At 46.8% G+C, this 17,619-nt stretch overlaps 1 pseudogene across 1 annotated transcript in view; it reads right to left on the minus strand.

Annotated features, from left to right (window-relative positions):
- Positions 1 to 12,898, minus strand: part of LOC143764911 (uncharacterized) — a 66,369-nt pseudogene extending 53,471 nt beyond the window's left edge. The window contains exons 1-3 of the transcript XR_013213296.1: positions 12,730 to 12,898; positions 12,434 to 12,613; positions 7,456 to 7,564 (exon numbers count right to left, since the gene is read on the minus strand). The product of XR_013213296.1 is annotated as an uncharacterized LOC143764911 (transcript). The remainder of the gene's footprint in view (positions 1 to 7,455; positions 7,565 to 12,433; positions 12,614 to 12,729) is intronic.
- Between the last annotated feature and the right edge of the window lie 4,721 nt (positions 12,899 to 17,619).

The following is a 17,619-nucleotide window of genomic DNA, read 5'->3' on the forward strand; positions in this document are numbered from 1 at the left end:
AAAGGGGAGTAAAACCCCTTACCTCGTTCCTCTGTGGGTACCTTAATCAGAACCCCCTTTTTTTGGAGATCATGGACTTCTGACTCCAAAGCCAATTGTTCTGCGGAAGAAGAACGGATAGGAGTTAATTTGAATTTGTCCTGAGGCATCTGATGGAACTGCAACTCTAAGCCCTCTTTGATGATACTGAGGATCCATGGACTATTGGTGATCTTCAACCAGGCTGGATAGAAGGCTAGAAGCCTACCACCCACCTGGTCCGCCAGTCATTGAGGTTTTTTGGAGTCTCGAGAGGAGTTAAACATATAACCTCTACCTCTTCGTCTGCTGTTGTAATATCTGGTCGAATCTCTATTCGGCTCTCTCTCGGATCTTCGGCGATAAGACCATCCTCTGGTGTAATCCTTCCTGTAAAAGGGTCTTCCCAAAAAAGGGAATCGTTTTTTACTGTCACCAGCCTTCTCAAGCAGCTCATCTAGCACTGGACCAAACAAATGAACCCCCTCACAGGGGATGCCGCATAATTTTGACCTGGCCTGCAAATCTCCTGGCCAACATTTTATCCAGAGTGCTCTGCGGGCTGCATTGGATAAGGCTGAGGATCTTGCGGCCAGCCTGACGGAATCCGCTGATGCATCGGAAAGGAAGGCTGCCGCATCCTGAATTATGGACATAGATGACAGGATCTCACTTCTAGGAGTTTTATCTTTAAGTTGGTCTTCCAGGTGGCCTAGCCACACCATCAACGACCGGGCCGTGCAGGTGGCCGCAATTGCTGGTCTCAGAGATCCCGCAGATGTCTCCCAAGCTCCTTTAAGGAACACATCAGCTTTCCTATCAAGCGGGTCTTTCAAGTTGCCTAAATCCTCAAATGGGAGAGACGATTTTTTGCACGCCTTGGCCACCGCAGCATCTAATTTTGGGACCTTGTCCCAAGAAGACGAAGCCTCTTCCTCAAAAGGATACCTTCTTTTGAAAGCTGGTGGTAGTGACCCCTTCCTTTCGGGCTTTTTCCACTCCTTCGTAATCAGTGACTTGATTTTTTCTACTACCGGAAAAAACCTTTTGGATTTACGGTCTATGCCTTTAAACATGATGTCCTGAATAGAACTTTCAGACTGAGTTTCCTCAATCCCCATGGTGTTGTTAACAGCTTTCACTAGATGATTAACCCTATCTAGCGACAGACAGGCTCGGCTGGACTCTATTCCTTCAGAGGATGATGAAGACGGAAGTGAATCCGAGCTCACACCGCCTGACTCAGAATCCACATCTGACACTGGGGATGAAATTTCTTTCCTTCTTTTGGTGACCTTTTTTTGAGAGCTGGAATTCATGGAATCTCTGACCTCCTGTCTAACCAGGTCCCTAAGAGTAGACGTTAGGTCAGGGGCCTCCTCCTCCAATAGATGCTGTATGCAGGATTTGCACAGCTTCTTTTTATGTCCCTCTGGAAGTGGCTCCGTACATATGGCGCACTCCCTATGCTTGGATTTGGAGGTACATTTTCTCCCCTAATAAGGAGAGAGGGAATACAAGGAGGGACAGCAATCAGAAGGCATACTTTCACGTAGCTCACTTACCCGTCCCTGTAGCGAATGGTACCGTAATTGGGGGGTCCTTATCAGCCGGAGGTTTCTTACGGCCTGAGGACTTTGATGATCTCTGAGCCGATCTAGCTCCACCAGCGCGACTACTGCCACTAGACCGCTGCTGGGAGCTGACCTGAGGCTCTTTCAATTCATGCTGCTGCTGCTGCTGCTGCTGCTGCTGCTGCTGCTCCTGCTGCTGCTGCTGCCGCGATGCTCCGTCCGACGAATCCATTGCAGAAATGAAGAATCAGGAGCAGCTTGCAGCTCACACGAGCTCCTTAATAAACCCCCACGGTACCACCCCCTGATGGGGGACAGCAGGGAATCCAGGTGGTGCGAATTGCACTTAGTGCAAATAGGGCACGCTCCCCAGGGCCCCCCCGCAACGCCCCTGAGATCCGGCGCCATCCGGACGACAGGGCGCCGCCATTACTCGGGGACGGCACTACTGCGCCTGCCCCGTCGCGTCATCAAGCCGTGCCGCCCGTCGCAACATCCGGAAACGTCACTTCCGGCTGCGACTGCAGCAACGCCGGCCGACACGCGCGAGGAGACGCCAGTGCCGCCCGGAGTAGACAGCGCGCCCGTGGAATAGCGCACAGATCCCCTGAGGCACCGGCAGGCACGACCCCAGGACAGCAGCCCCAATACTCACCAGGTACATGCGGCCCACAATAGAAGTCGGCTACCCTCAGAGGCCGCTTCTCTCTGCTGTCACCGACACAGACAGTGCCCCTGCCGTGTGGTGCTTCCACAACCTGATCAGACCGAGGTAGGGGACCCCCGCTACCTGCATCGGTCTGTCAGACGTGGGATCTCTTCTTTAAATCTTCAACCCTCTTCATAGGGTCTGCCTGAAGAGGTTCCCCGTCAGGGACAGGAAACCAACTGGCGGGGGAGTGAGGTGCCGCCCTTTTTATGCCTGAGGTTTCCTGTCCCTGAAGGGCGGATCCCCTCTCTCGTTGTGCTGTCATGGCGACTGAATAAAAATCTTTTGATTTAAATCGTGATTTAAATCGGCGTGATTTAAATCAATCCACCCTGCCCATGGTACAGCCGGGATACATGAGGACAATGATCCTAGTAAGGACATAGCCTTTCTGAGTGTCATGTAGGGGTTTTTTATTGCTTCTGACACCTTTGACTGTATAGTCATTTTCTTTGAATGCGGGAGGAAGCTTTTTTGACTTACGGAGTCTAGCTGGATCCCTAGAAACATTTGAGTAGTGTCTGGATTCAGTCTGGACTTTTCGAAGTTGATAATCCAACCCAACTCCTGCAGGGATGAGATTGTGTTAGATAACCGCAATTTACATTGAGCCACAGAATTCCCCATCACTAAAAAGTCATCCAGGTAGGGTATTATTAAAGTGTCCCGTTGGCGTAGATGAGCCATTACCTCTAACATCACTTTTGTAAAAATGCGGGGGGGCCATAGAAAGCCCAAATGGCATTGCTACATATTGGAAGTGACGAACCTGTCCCTCCAAGGATGACCGCTACTCTTAGATACTGCTGGTGTTCGGCATGTATAGGAAGGTGATAGTAAGCATCTTTTAGGTCTATCCCGGCCATGACACACCTAGGGAACAAAAGCTTGATGGTAGAACTAATGGATTCCATTTTGAAAGTGTGGTTACGTAAAAAGGAATTTAGTTTTTTGAGGTTTATGATGGTTCTGAATGAACCATCTGGTTTATTGATCAAGAATAGAGGGGAATAGAACCCCCTCCCTTCTTGATCTCGGGGAACCTCTATCAATACTTTTTTAGATAGAAGCGACAGGATCTCTGATTCCAGAGCTTCTTGTTGTTGTTGACCTCTCGGAGATGTTACAATAAAAGAATCCCAAGGGATCCTATCAAATTCTAATTTTAATCAGTTTCCAATAATGTCCAGAATCCAAAGACTAGATGTTATCAACTTCCATTTAGAAAATAAATATTTCAATCTACCGCCCACTTCATAATTAACGGTACTTATTACGTTTTTGGTTATAGGACCTGGAAAACAGAGCACCTCTGTTTTGGATCCTTTGTCTCCCAGCGCTCCCTTTGTTCAGTAGGTTTGTTCCAGGTGAAGGGGCGTCTCCTGAAAGCTCTCCTGTAAGAGGGAAGGTACTGGTTAGGGAAGCCCTTCTTCCGCTCTCCTGCCTTATTTAAGAGCTCGTCCAGAGTTTTCCCAAATAGGAACTCACCCTGGCAGGGGATCGCACAAAGTTTTGCTTTGGCCTGTGCGTCCCCTTTCCAATTTTTCAACCAGAGTGCTCGCCGGGCTGTGTTTACTAGGCCGGCTGACCTGGCTGTTAGGCGTAGCGAATCCACCGACGCATCGGCTAGAAATGTTACTGCATCTTTCATTAGAGGGATTTTTGACAGAATTGTATTTCTCGAAGCTCCACTTCTAATTTGTTCCTCCAGCTGCTCTGTCCATACTAGCAGTGACCTTGCAGTACAGGTGCTAGAGATGGCTGGTCTGAATGCCCCCGTATTAGCCTCCCATGACCTCTTAAGGCTACGTTCACATTTGCGTTGTGCGCCGCAGCGCACAACGCAAACAAAACCGCAGCAAAACGCATGCACAACGCTGCGTTTTGCGCCGCATGCGTCCTTTTTTTAATTGATTTTGGACGCAGCAAAAATGCAACTTGCTGCGTCCTCTGCGCCCGGACGTGGGCGCCGCAGCGACGCAAAACGCAAGTTCGACGCATGTCCATGCGCCCCCATGTTAAATATAGGGGCGCATGACGCATGCGGCGCCCGCCACGAATGTGAACATAGCCTAAGTAAGGCTTCTGCTTTTCGGTCTAACGGATCAGTTAGAGTCCCTGAGTCCTCCACAGGCAAGACCGACTGTTTAGAAGTTGAAGCCACTGCAGCATCAACTTTTGGTATCTTTTGCCAGGAATTAAGTTCTTCATCACTGAAGGGGTAGTGTCTTTTAGCAGAGGATGGTAAGAATCCTCTTGTATGTTGTTTCTCCCACTCTTTTTTAACCAGCTCCTTAATTGTGGGTATGGCGGGGAAGGACCTTCGTTTTCTTTGTCCTAACCCCGCAAACATGATGTCCTGCGCTGACTTCTTTCCCTTCTCATCTGGGCACCCCATCGTGCTCCTGACGGCTTTAATTAAACTGTCTACACTACTATTTGGTAGACAAAGCCCTCATTCATATTCCGATGAACTTGGCTGGGACTCCTCTTCATCAGAGGATTTTTGTACTACCTCTGACTCCGAGCTTACTGGAGATCGGGACCTGCTAGGCTGACGGGTACTGGTGCTACTTGTATGCGCCAGACCCTGCATCTCTTCGCGAATTATGGCTCCAACGTCAGATGGAGTCATTACGTTTTCTTGTCGTAAGGTCAATTTGATGCAGTCTGCACACAATCTCTTAGTATATGAGTCCGGGAGGGGTTGCAAACATAAGGCACATTCTCTGTGTTTGGTTTTATGTGTCCTTTTCTTAGTCTAGAGGAAGGGGATATAGGAGGAACATATATCAGCATATGGGAAGAGACTCTTTTAAAACTCACCCAGTGAAGCTGACAGGTACCGGTTCTGGAGGCGGATTCTTAGCTGAAAGACCTTTCTGTTTGGTGGCAGATCGCTTTTCCTGGGATCGATCTCCACTTTTGGTGCTGCTCCTAGCGCTTGTCTCCTTACTGGGAGACTGCTCTGCTGCAGACAAGTGCGCTACATCGGCCGGTGAAGCCATACTTACACACACCGGCCGACGCTAGTGCTGCACTTTTAAATCTGGCGCCGAATCTCCTGCCTCCCCGGACCCAACCCGGAAGTGCTCCAGCGACTTCCGGGTTGGACGCGCCGCTCCTCCTTACCATGCGGCGGCTGCTGGATAAGAAGCCGGCCGCTGAGCGCGCGCGTCCTCATGGAGCCGGGCGGACCAGCGGCACCGAACCCGGACCATGGCGATGATCAGACGAGGGGGGAGGCTGCAAACAGTGGCTCCCCCGCCGCTGCCTCTGGTACCGCAGCCCCTGCCGTTCCCACAGAGACCGACGCAGGCGGGTGCATGGCCCAGGAATCCTCTTGAACTGCAGGTACTTCGGGTTCCCATAGAAACAGGAAACCTAAACTGAGGAGGAGAGGGGACCGCCTCCTTTTATTCTGTAGGTTTCCTGTTCCTATGGGCGGATCCCTCTCTCTCATGTGGGGTGCTGTCGTGGCGAAGGGTAAAAAAGTCCATTTCCTCCCAGTAGCCAGGCTTTCAGTGCGGCTGCCGGGAAGTTTTAGAACACTATTAACCTGCAGATTAACCCCATATCTGTAGGTTAAAGGCGTATTTGTTTTGTTTTTTATATGACACGTTCCATTTAAATATCCTATATTTTTTCAGCGACTTTCAAAGACCACTTTTGGGTCAAATAACATCCTCTCATCAGAATTTGCAGACAGCAAAATAAGGCTAGGTTCACATTGCGTTAAGTACATACCGTTTAACGGATCCGTTAAACGCATGTACAGAAATGAGCCAAATTTGTTGAAAATTTGGCTTCACGTTAACGCTTGCGTTAACGAACGTGACTGCGTTATATGTCATTCTGATGTCCGTTCGTGAAGCATCCGTTTGTCTGCCTTCAGGCACTGAATAAAGTTTTTTTTTCTCCTTTTGTCAGCGTCGGGTGTGGATGCATACACATTCTCCATTTTGAAAGCATTTGGAACTCATATTTCCTGTCACATGACCACATGGACCACCCTCATTAAAGCAATTCAAAGTATGGTTTATTTGGAAATTTTGCATGATTTGCGTCTGGCTGCGTTTGCAATAGACTTCAATGGCAGAATTGACGCTTCCGTTACTCTTGCGTTAGCTTGACCGGACCCGAAAACGCTGCAAGCCGCGTTCGAAGGTCCGTCATAAAAAAACGGAATGTGGCAAACGCATGCCAATTTAGGCATGCGTCACGATGCGTCAGACAATTCAAGTCTATAGGTGCGTTACAATGTCCGTTACATTGCGTTTTCACTACTTAAAAATGTGTCCGTTAGACGGACTCCCCTAGCGCAATGTGAACCTAGCCAAAGACACAAGTAGGCCAAGAGCATTTGGAAAAAAATCATCTGAGTAAAAACCCAGAAAACTCAACCAATTATTTTCACATCTGTCATCCATGTGCAATCCGTTTTACTTCAGCAGCAGCTATTAAAAAAATGACAAGGCTAAATACATAAATACAATTTCCATTGTCAAAGAATAGCAATGTGTCGATAAAAAGATGCAACACAATGGGGTATTCCCATCTCCAAGATCCTATCCCAATATGTAGTAGGTGTAATAATAATAATAATAATAATAATAATAATAATAATAATAATAATAATAAATAATACTAGCAAATACCTCCAATTAGAAATGTAGTATAGCTTTCCTGATTCGCTATGTCACTGCAGGACTTTAGGTATCCATGGTTACGACCACTGAAAGTGACATCTACCTGCTAGTGGATACCTAAGGTCCTGCAATGCCTGCACATCAGGAAAGCAACATAGCGAATCAGAAAAACTATATTTCTAATTGGAGGCATTTGCTAATATTATTACTACACCTACTACATATTGGGATAGAATCTTGGAGATAGATACATCGTTTTAAGGAATCAGAGTTTAATCCTGCCCACAGAAGAAACAAGTACATACTGCTATTTTATTTCACATGCACATTTTGTCAGTTTAAAAGATAAATAAATGAAAAAAATAAAATAGAAAAAAAAAAAAAAAAAATCGCTCATCTGCAGTGGATTGTTCAGAGTGTTGTGGAATTTTTTTTCTTATGGGACAGCACTTGGACCGAAGATACAGACATGGAAAATGTGACTTCAGTACCTAGTAGTAATTACCTGGGCTTATATCTATAGGAATTTCCTTCTCTATATACGACCGATCACATCCCAGATAAGTCTCTTCTTCCGATATAGCCTCAATTTTAATGTCAATCAGATCTTCATCCTATTTATGGACAAATGATGTACAATTCAGAACACAGACGTACTAAGGCCATGTGCACACGTTCAGTATTTTTCGCGGTTTTTTTGCGTTTTTTCGCTATAAAAACGCTTACATATGCCTCCCATTATTTTCAGTGTATTCCGCATTTTTTGTGCAAATGTAGCCTTTTTTTCCGGAAAAAAAAGCAACATGTTCATTAAAATGCGGAATTGCAGGGGATTCCGCACACCTAAGAGTCCATTGATCTGCTTACATCCCGCACGGGGCTGTGCACACCATGCGGGAAGTAAGCAGATTATGTGCGGTTGGTACCCAGGGTGGAGGAGAGGAGACTCTCCTCCACGGACTGGGCACCATATAATTGGTCAAAAAAAAAAGAATTAAAATAAAAAATAGTCCTATACTCACCTTCGATGTCTTCCCGCCTCTCCACTGCACGCTGTCGCTTCGGTTCCTGTAGCTGGTGTGCGGTGAAGGACCTGCCGATGACGTCGCCGTCTTGTGATTGGTCGAGACCGGTCATGTGACCGCTCACGTGACCGCGACGTCATGGAAGGTCCTGCGCGCACACACCATCTATACGGAACGGACGCCGGTGAGGAGATCAGCTGTCTGCGGGTGAGTATAAGCATTTTTTTTATTTTTTTAATTATTTTTAAACATTCTATCTTTTACTATAGATGCTGCTTTTGCAGCATCTATAGTAAAAAGTTGGTCACACTTGTCAAACACCATGTTTGACAAGTGTGACCAACCTGTCAGTCAGTTTTCCAAGCAATGCTATAGATCACTTGGAAAACTTTAGCATTCTGCAAGCTAATTACGCTTGCAGAATGCTAAAAAAAACGCAAAAAAAAATGCGGATTTCTTGCAGAAAATTTCCGGTTTTCTTCAGGAAATTTCTGCAAGAAATCCGGACGTGTGCACATACCCTAAAAGTCATAAAAGAGATTTGAAATCTGTAACCATCAAGACAAAGAAAGTGAAGAAATAAGTTTGAGGTCTTCAGAAGCTTTGCATGACAATGAGGAAAGTGATAAGCTGAACACAAACAAGATTGCAACAGGGCTCCTCTCTTTATGAATGTATCCAACTCAGGTGGTCACATGGAAAACCTATACCCAACTCTGTACCAAAGATTGGCAGACAAAGAACACTTGCTCACCTATTCCCTGGTCTACCATAGCTGGCCACATGTAAAGTGCATACTCAGAAGAAAGGAAGAGCAACTCAATGCGTTTAAATCCCCATGAACCTTCAAAATCTAGCAATAGTGTTACACCATTCAATATAGACGTCTGTACACCCTGACACCGTGTGCTCAAGTAGGGCAGCATGGTGGCTCAGTGGTTAGCTCTATAGCAGAGGTGTCAAACTACATTCCTCGAGGGCCGCCAACAGGTCATGTTTTCAGGATTTCCTTAGCATTCCACAAGGTGCTGGAATCATTCTGTGCAGGTGATTAAATTATCACCTGTGCAATACAAGGAAATCCTGATAGGGGATGTAAATTGTGAGTCCCAATGGGGACAGTGATAACGATGTCCACAAAGTGCTGTGGAATATGCCAGCACTACATAAAGTGAGTAAAATAAATAAGTGGCTATTAGTATAGTTCTATCTTTCATAAAAGTATCTCAGCTCAAAGAATCAAAGTACCAACCCCTCAAGAGAAAGGGGAGATGGCTCTAAAATGCAAGGCTGTGGAGTCGTGGAGTGGGAGCCCATTTTGGTGGAGTCGGAGTCATGGAAATTGAGGAGTCGGAGGTTTGGCTTACCGACTCCACTGTCCTGCTAAAATGTAGACAGCAGCTTGCAGCAAGTAAGAATATGCAGATTCCAATGGCCACCAATGTAAATCTCAAAATGTACAAATTACAGATAATACATATATATTATATTATATATAATACATATGTATTATCATAAAGGTACCCGCTATCTCTCAGATAACTCTCTTCTCGACCCTCTTCAATCTGGCTTCCGCTCTTTACACTCTACTGAAACTGCCCTCACTAAAGTCTCTAATGACCTACTAACAGCTAAATCTAATGGTCACTACTCCATGCTAATTCTCTTGGATCTCTCCGCAGCATTCGACACTGTGGATCATCAGCTCCTCCTCACTATGCTCCGCTCCATCGGCCTCAAGGACACCGTTCTCTCTTGGTTCTCCTCCTATCTCTCTGACCGATCCTTCACTGTATGTTTTGCTGGTTCCTCCTCCTCTCCCCTTCCCCTTACTGTTGGGGTTCCTCAAGGATCAGTCCTAGGCCCCCTCCTCTTCTCTTTGTATACTGCCCCTATTGGACAAACAATCAGTAGATTTGGTTTCCAGTACCATCTCTATGCTGACGACACCCAATTATACACCTCTTCTCCTGCTTTCACTCCGACCTTTTTAGAAAACACCAGTGATTGTCTTACCGCTGTCTCTAACATCATGTCCTCCCTCTACCTGAAACTGAACCTGTCAAAAACTGAACTCCTCGTGTTCTCTCCCTCTACTAACCTACCTTTGCCTGACATTGCCATCTCCGTGTGCGGTTCCACCATTACTCCAAAGCAACATGCCCGCTGCCTTGGGGTCATCCTTGATTCCGAGCTTTCATTCACCCCCCACATCCGATCACTGGCTCGCTCTTCTTATCTGCATCTCAAAAATATTTCTAGAATTCGCCCTTTTCTTACTTTCGACTCTGCAAAAACTCTTACTGTCTCACTTATTCATTCTCGTCTGGACTATTGTAACTCTCTACTAATCGGCCTCCCTCTTACCAAACTCTCCCCGCTCCAATCTGTCCTGAATGCTGCTGCCAGGATCATATTCCTCACCAACCGTTACACCGATGCCTCTACCTTGTGCCAGTCATTACACTGGCTACCCATCCACTCCAGAATCCAGTACAAAACTACTACCCTCATCCACAAAGCACTCCATGGCTCAGCACCACCCTACATCTCCTCTCTGGTCTCAGTCTACCACCCTACCCGTGCCCTCCGCTAATGACCTCAGGTTAGCATCCTCAATAATCAGAACCTCCCATTCCCGTCTCCAAGACTTTACACGTGCTGCGCCGATTCTTTGGAATGCACTACCTAGGTTAATCCCCAATCCCCACAGTTTTAAGAATGCCCTAAAAACGCATTTGTTCAGACTGGCCTACCGCCTCAACGCATTAACCTAACTATCCCTGTGTGGCCTAATAAAAAAATAAATAAATTTAAAAAAACAATCAGGTTCCTCGCATCATGTTCTCATACACTTTATGCAGTCAATAGCCTCTGTGTCTGTGCTGCTACATACTTATGCAGTTAACTGGTTCATGCAGCTTTACATGAACACCCGAGCCTTACACTATGGCTGGTCCAAATAACTAAAGCAATTGTTACCATCCACCTCTCGTGTCTCCCCTTTTCCTCATAGTTTGTAAGCTTGCGAGCAGGGCCCTCATTCCTCCTGGTATCTGTTTTGAACTGTGATTTCTGTTATGCTGTAATGTCTATTGTCTGTACAAGTCCCCTCTATAAGTTGTAAATCGCTGCGGAATATGTTGGCGCTATATAAATAAAATTATTATTATTATTATTATAAAGGTATAACTTAAAAAAGGATGAGGAGGGCGCGCATTATTTATATATATTTTTTTAAAGCTTGCCTTTAGCTGTGATAAGACTGTTGCAATTCTTCTCCTCAGCGCACATACAGGTTACATCTCCTCGTACCCCTTTTTGCCAAGTGCATTACTAAATACTACATTAGCTGTCTCTCCATACACTGTATAACTGTTACTGTATAAGATATTTTGCTTGTGAATGTAAATAACAGGTCTTTGAACTGGACACCTTAAAACCAAGGGGTCTAAATAATGAGGTAGAATTATTTGCATTCAATTGAATTATTTGCATTCAATTGAACCTATAGAGGAGAAGAGCGCTGAGCATATATAAAAAGCCAGAAAGCGCAGGGGGAGCCTACCCTGAGGAAGGAAACCGCAGCATTTCCGAAACGCGTTGGTTTTTTGGCTCCCACAGCGCTCCGTACTATCATCAAGGGCACCACGTGATCAGTGACCACGTGACCCGAACGTAACTGCAGGTCCTGCGAAGCAACACACGATATTCACAGAATCCAGGCCGCGCAAGCGCTCGTCACCGGCCGGGACGGCGCCTGCAGAAGCCGCCTGATAAACAGAAAGAAAAGCATCGATCCAGCTAAGTAGAACTGTTTTTTATTCTACCGTTAAGGATTAATGGAGATTGTTTCTCCTTCTTTCTGACCAGCGCCTGCAACACAGGTACTGAATTCTGCAGCTTAGTTTTGCAAGTAGGGAAGCACGCACCCTTTTCATTATAAGCAACGCACTTACAGGGTGTCAGCTTTTTAACCTTCACAGGAGCGATCCAGTATCATGGATCAGTAAAAGTCCTCCATAACACTGATATTAATTTTGGTACCACTCTAATTTCTATAGCTATTAAGCGATACACCAATAATCAATTATTTGTGACTTTATTTTAATTAATTTTTATTGTTTCCCTTCCTAGTCCCTCTTCATGATCAATTCACGACCTGTTATTTACATTCACAAGCAAAATATTTTCTAAACAAACTGCACATCATAAAGGTAAATTCTATTGGGATTATTGACTAGTGTACTACAAGGTTAGCGCAGGTACAGATATATCTTTGGAAACATTTGTTTTTAAAAATAATATCATTTTTTTCTAGTCCCCCCCCCCTTTTTTCTCCTTGGTGTGGTAAGGAGCAGTACCCGCGGCCATCCTTATCCATCTCACGAGCGCCGCTACCCTATTGATATATACTTTGTTACTGTATAAGGTCCCAGTATTCCCAGCAGCGCTCACCTCTCCAGTCAAGAGCTCAATGATCTTGTTGGTGAGGTCCAGGATCTTCTGCTCATTGTCCTTAACATTGATCAGTGAGTGAAGTGGTGGCTCCATGATGGGGCTTTGGGTCCTGCTCCATCCTCCAGACATACGTGGATGGAAACATTCACCAAATGACTTCTTCACTGCGGTGTAATCCTGTGTGAGGCGAGAGACTTTGAGTTTACTACATACATCTCATTTCCCAGACCTTCCTTGCCATATCCCTATGAAAGTGTGATGCCATCTGACAATTAAATTCCAAAACCCCTCACCTCTCCAGTCAGCAGGCAGATAATTTCCAGGGTGAGGTCTAATATCCTCTCAGCCATTTCTTTTCTGTTCATGCCCATCCTTGGTGGGTCAGTGGGGAAAATGCTGATCCGTCTTGTGAGGACACTTCAACTGGGAGGATCCCTTACTACAAGAAATAAATAGGTCCATTACTCGGTCAGAGACTCCTGAATTCGGCAGATGCACAGATCTGTCAACCTGGCCATACACATAAGATATTAGTCAATTGCCTTTATGATAGTGGGGAGGCCACAAATTGATTTATGCAATGTAATTTCTGTTCTAATCTAAGTACTGTGTAATAACAATGAGCCACTGATCAGGCTCGGAATGGAGCTCCTCCATAACAGTGACCGACCAGTGTACCCAGGACAGTTAGTGTCAGACCCAAGGCCGGCACCATTCCGCCCATCCATGGGGTTCTGGTAAGGCCGGGTTCACATAAGAGTATGCATCATCTGTTTTACATCGCACTCAGAGAAAAGGCGATTTTTCACCCAGATTGTGACCCGTATGCCATCAGTGTGTCTGGATTTGTCCATCCATATGGCGCACACTTTTTACATAAAGGACAAATAGTTTCCTATTTTTTTTTATAATTGTAAAGGATCCATGAAAACACGACAGATGATAATCCATCAGTGTGTGCAATAACATTCATGGGAATCACCACGCTGTCTGGCAGTGGTGTGCGTGCTGTCCGTGTGCCATCAGGGTTACATGCAGCCGGCACACGGACACTAACAGTCTCCCAGCCCAGATGTCCCTGTTAGGGCGCAGTCAGAGGGCAGTATATGGCAGACCGTAGTGCATGGACTGGCGTCATGTATCTCTATGCAGGTGCCGCGCTCAGGCCCGGAGAGCCACAGCCGGTCCGTGCATTGCGGCCTGATGTATACGGCCACCTGACTGCGCCCAGATCTGCCAGCGTTCGGTCCATGTAAGCGCACCAGAGCCAGGTGTCCCCGTAACATGGCCGTCTCAAAGCTCCCAGTAACTGTCTGCCTTCCACAAGCGTCCCCATGACAGAATGCTAGCTCAGGGGTCCCCATAACACAGGGAAAGCCCTAGGTGCCCGTGTAACCGCGCCAACATAACAGAATGGCAGCCCCACGTCACGCTGTCACTGACCCATAACAATGCAGCTCGCCCTGTACACACCACATAAGCCGCCGTCTATAATAATCATTACCATGTATCCGCTGACAGGAGAACACACCGGACGCGCCCAGTATAAGTGCTGCCTCTGCTGACTGGCCCCCGCTATCCCCGCTGTAGCCCTCCATCCACTTAACCCGGATGTTATTGTTTGTCATCAGAATGCTGCCGGCAACTTCCGCCCCTGTAGCACCACGTGACTGTTGCTCCGCGTGTAATTGGCTTTTCCCACCTCTGATGCCCGGTCCTGTCCCGCAGTCTGCACAGTGTGGCCGCCGACTGGGTGTTGTAGCCTAGGTTCAGTCTCCCAGCCCGGCAGCCGTCACTGTGGTGCAGTCGGACACACACCGCAGTAGCCATATTGTTGTAGTCTTACCATTTATTGGAGGAGACAACAGTGAAGAGGAACATGGAAGGAAACTGCCTCTAGTCATTTTACATTACATGAACTCATTTCAGCATGTATGTATTCTCCCTCAGTCTGGAGAGGACAGCAAAAAGCCATTTATACCAAACATGAACAGCAGCATTCACTCACAACCGGATCAGATTCATGGCCGGTGCCGACTACCGAACACCTGCTGTTCAGGCACGGACTTCACCATGAAGTCTGTTAGGCTAAGTGCACACATCCGGGATTGCCGTGGAAAGTTCTGCCGCAATTCTGCAACTCCTGCGGCGGGTATATCACATGCGGAATTGGCAGGGGCTGGCTGGCACTTTTCAGCCTGGGGGGCAATCACAAGGTAGTGGCCCTCGAGTCGCGGTGTCCCTCCTTTTCCCTGCTTACATCTGGCCATTGCATTGAAGAAGTAGAGATAACAGGCTTTAAAAACAGGCTGGTATGTAGATACGGGAACAGAACAGAGTTTACTCTGGAGATATTGGAGCAGAACCGAGCTTCCTACAGAGATATGGGTGCAGAACCGAGCTTAAGGTACCTTCACACTAAACGATAACGATAGCGATCCGTGATGTTGCAGCGTCCTGGCTAGCGATATCGTTGAGTTTGACAGGCAGCAGCGATCAGGATCCTGCTGTGATATCGCTGGTCGTTGCTGAAAGTTCAGAACTTTATTTGGTCGTCAGACCGGCGTGTATCGTCGGGTTTGACACCAAAAGCAACGATGCCAGCGATGTTTTACACTGGTAACCAGGGTAAACATCGGGTTGCTAAGCGCAGGGCCGCACTTAGTAACCTGATGTTTACCCTGGTTACCAGTGTAAAATGTAAAAAAACCAAACACTACATACTCACCTTCGCGTCCCCCGGCGTCCGCTTCCTGCACTGCCACTGACTGAGTGAGCGCCGGCCGTAAAGTGAAAGTACAGCACAGCGGTGACGTCACAGCTCTGCTGTTAGGGCCGGCACTCACACAGTGCAGGGAAGCAGACGCCGGGGGACGCGAAGGTGAGTATGTACTGTTTGTTTTTTTTACATTTTACACTGGTAACCAGGGTAAACATCAAGTTACTAAGCGCAGCCCTGCGCTTAGCAACCCGATGTTTACCCTGGTTACCCGGGGACCTCGGCATCGTTGGTCGCTGGAGAGCAGTCTGTGTGACAGCTCTCCAGCGACCAAACAGCGACGCTGCAGCGATCGGCATCGTTGTCGCTATCGCTGCAGCGTTGCTTAATGTGAAGGTACCTTTACTACAGAGCAGTGGCATAACTACAAAGTTATGGGCCCCGATGCAAACTTCAAATGGGGTCCCCCCCATGCCAAAATATATAGGTGAATTAGAAATGGTGACACACGCAAACGACATCTGCGTTAGTAATACCTGCACCATTATGGAATTAGTTGTAGGCTGGATTCACAAGAGTGAAGTACACGGTCTATATGCAGACCACAACCTCCAGCCTTGTGGAGGGTATCCCAATCCGAACTCACACCCTCATGTGTCTATGGTAATACGCTCCTGTAAACCCAGCCTAACAGGGATGACCCCTTATAAATGGAAGTGTGCCCCTCTAAACCCTGGTGGGGAAAGTCACATCCTGACAAGTAATATTGCCAATTCTCCAACCATAAATTGTGCATTTCCAGAGCTGGCAAATGGGAGTTCAATACTAGAACACGTCAACTAGGATTCCCGTCCCGCCTCAAGGAAGTATGGCAGACAGGTGTGATAAGCCTATTAAAAGAACTACTGCCACACACATGGATGTGTAGTGCCCGTGTATGGACATGTCAGAGGTTAGAGAGAAGAAAGCTTGATCCCTCTTAGCTTCTGGCAATGTTTTACCTCAGCTCACATTTGGGCCATAACATTGTAAAACAGGTAGACACATTTACCCACTGACCCTACTATTCATAAGGAACTGCTGTCTACACCTTAGTTGCCCACTGTATATAGTCAGTGTGGGGATGTGGGCTACAGAACAACACAGGGTGATGATACTGCTACCTGAACCCTTCAGCTGCCCCACAATATGCAGGGAGTAAAACCAGTACAAAGTATGGCAGCCTCCCTGCAGAGCTGTCCAGGGCCGGACTGGGACTAAAAAGCAGCCCTGAAACACAAACCCCACAAACTATAAAACTCCCCCCACACCCGATCAGTGGATTTTGCTTTATTGTGTTGTGCCCTTCAACAGTCCTCTTAAAGGCGTTAGTTGAAGAGCCACGTGTAAATGCCGCAGCAGTGCGCATGATCGACCACCTCTATAGAGCGCCTGTTCTCGAGATCATGGGGGTCCCAGCGGTCAGACTCCAGCGACTACAAAGCTCTCGGGAATGGGGATTACTTGGCATAATCCATTTAAATGGGTTTTCCAATATAAACCAATATTAACCCTCCCAAAGACCAATGTCGCCTCTCCAAGAACAGGACAGGAGCAGTGGTACTGTACAGTGTATATACACAGGACAGGAGAAGTGGTACTGTACAGTGTATATATACAGGACAGGAGGAGTGGTACTGTACAGTGTATATATACAGGACAGGAGAAGTGGTACTGTACAGTGTATATATACAGGACAGGAGCAGTGGTACTGTGCAGTGTATATATACAGGACAGGAGCAGTGGTACTGTGCAGTGTATATATACAGGACAGGAGCAGTGGTACTGTGCAGTGTATATATACAGGACAGGAGCAGTGGTACTGTGCAGTGTATATACACAGGACAGGAGAAGTGGTACTGTACAGTGTATATATACAGGACAGGAGGAGTGGTACTGTGCAGTGTATATATACAGGACAGGAGCAGTGGTACTGTGCAGTGTATATATACAGGACAGGAGCAGTGGTACTGTGCAGTGTATATATACAGGACAGGAGCAGTGGTACTGTGCAGTGTATATATACAGGAAAGCAGGAGTGGTACTGTGCAGTGTATATACACAGGACAGGAGAAGTGGTACTGTACAGTGTATATATACAGGACAGGAGGAGTGGTACTGTGCAGTGTATATATACAGGACAGGAGGAGTGGTACTGTACAGTGTATATACACAGGACAGGAGAAGTGGTACTGTACAGTGTATATATACAGGACAGGAGCAGTGGTACTGTACAGTGTATATACACAGGACAGGAGGAGTGGTACTGTACAGTGTATATATACAGGACAGGAGAAGTGGTACTGTACAGTGTATATATACAGGACAGGAGCAGTGGTACTGTACAGTATATACACAGGACAGGAGGAGTGGTACTGTACAGTGTATATATACAGGACAGGAGCAGTGGTACTGTACAGTGTAT

Source organism: Ranitomeya variabilis, chromosome 4, assembly GCF_051348905.1.
Source record: "Ranitomeya variabilis isolate aRanVar5 chromosome 4, aRanVar5.hap1, whole genome shotgun sequence".
Taxonomy (NCBI): domain Eukaryota; kingdom Metazoa; phylum Chordata; class Amphibia; order Anura; family Dendrobatidae; genus Ranitomeya; species Ranitomeya variabilis.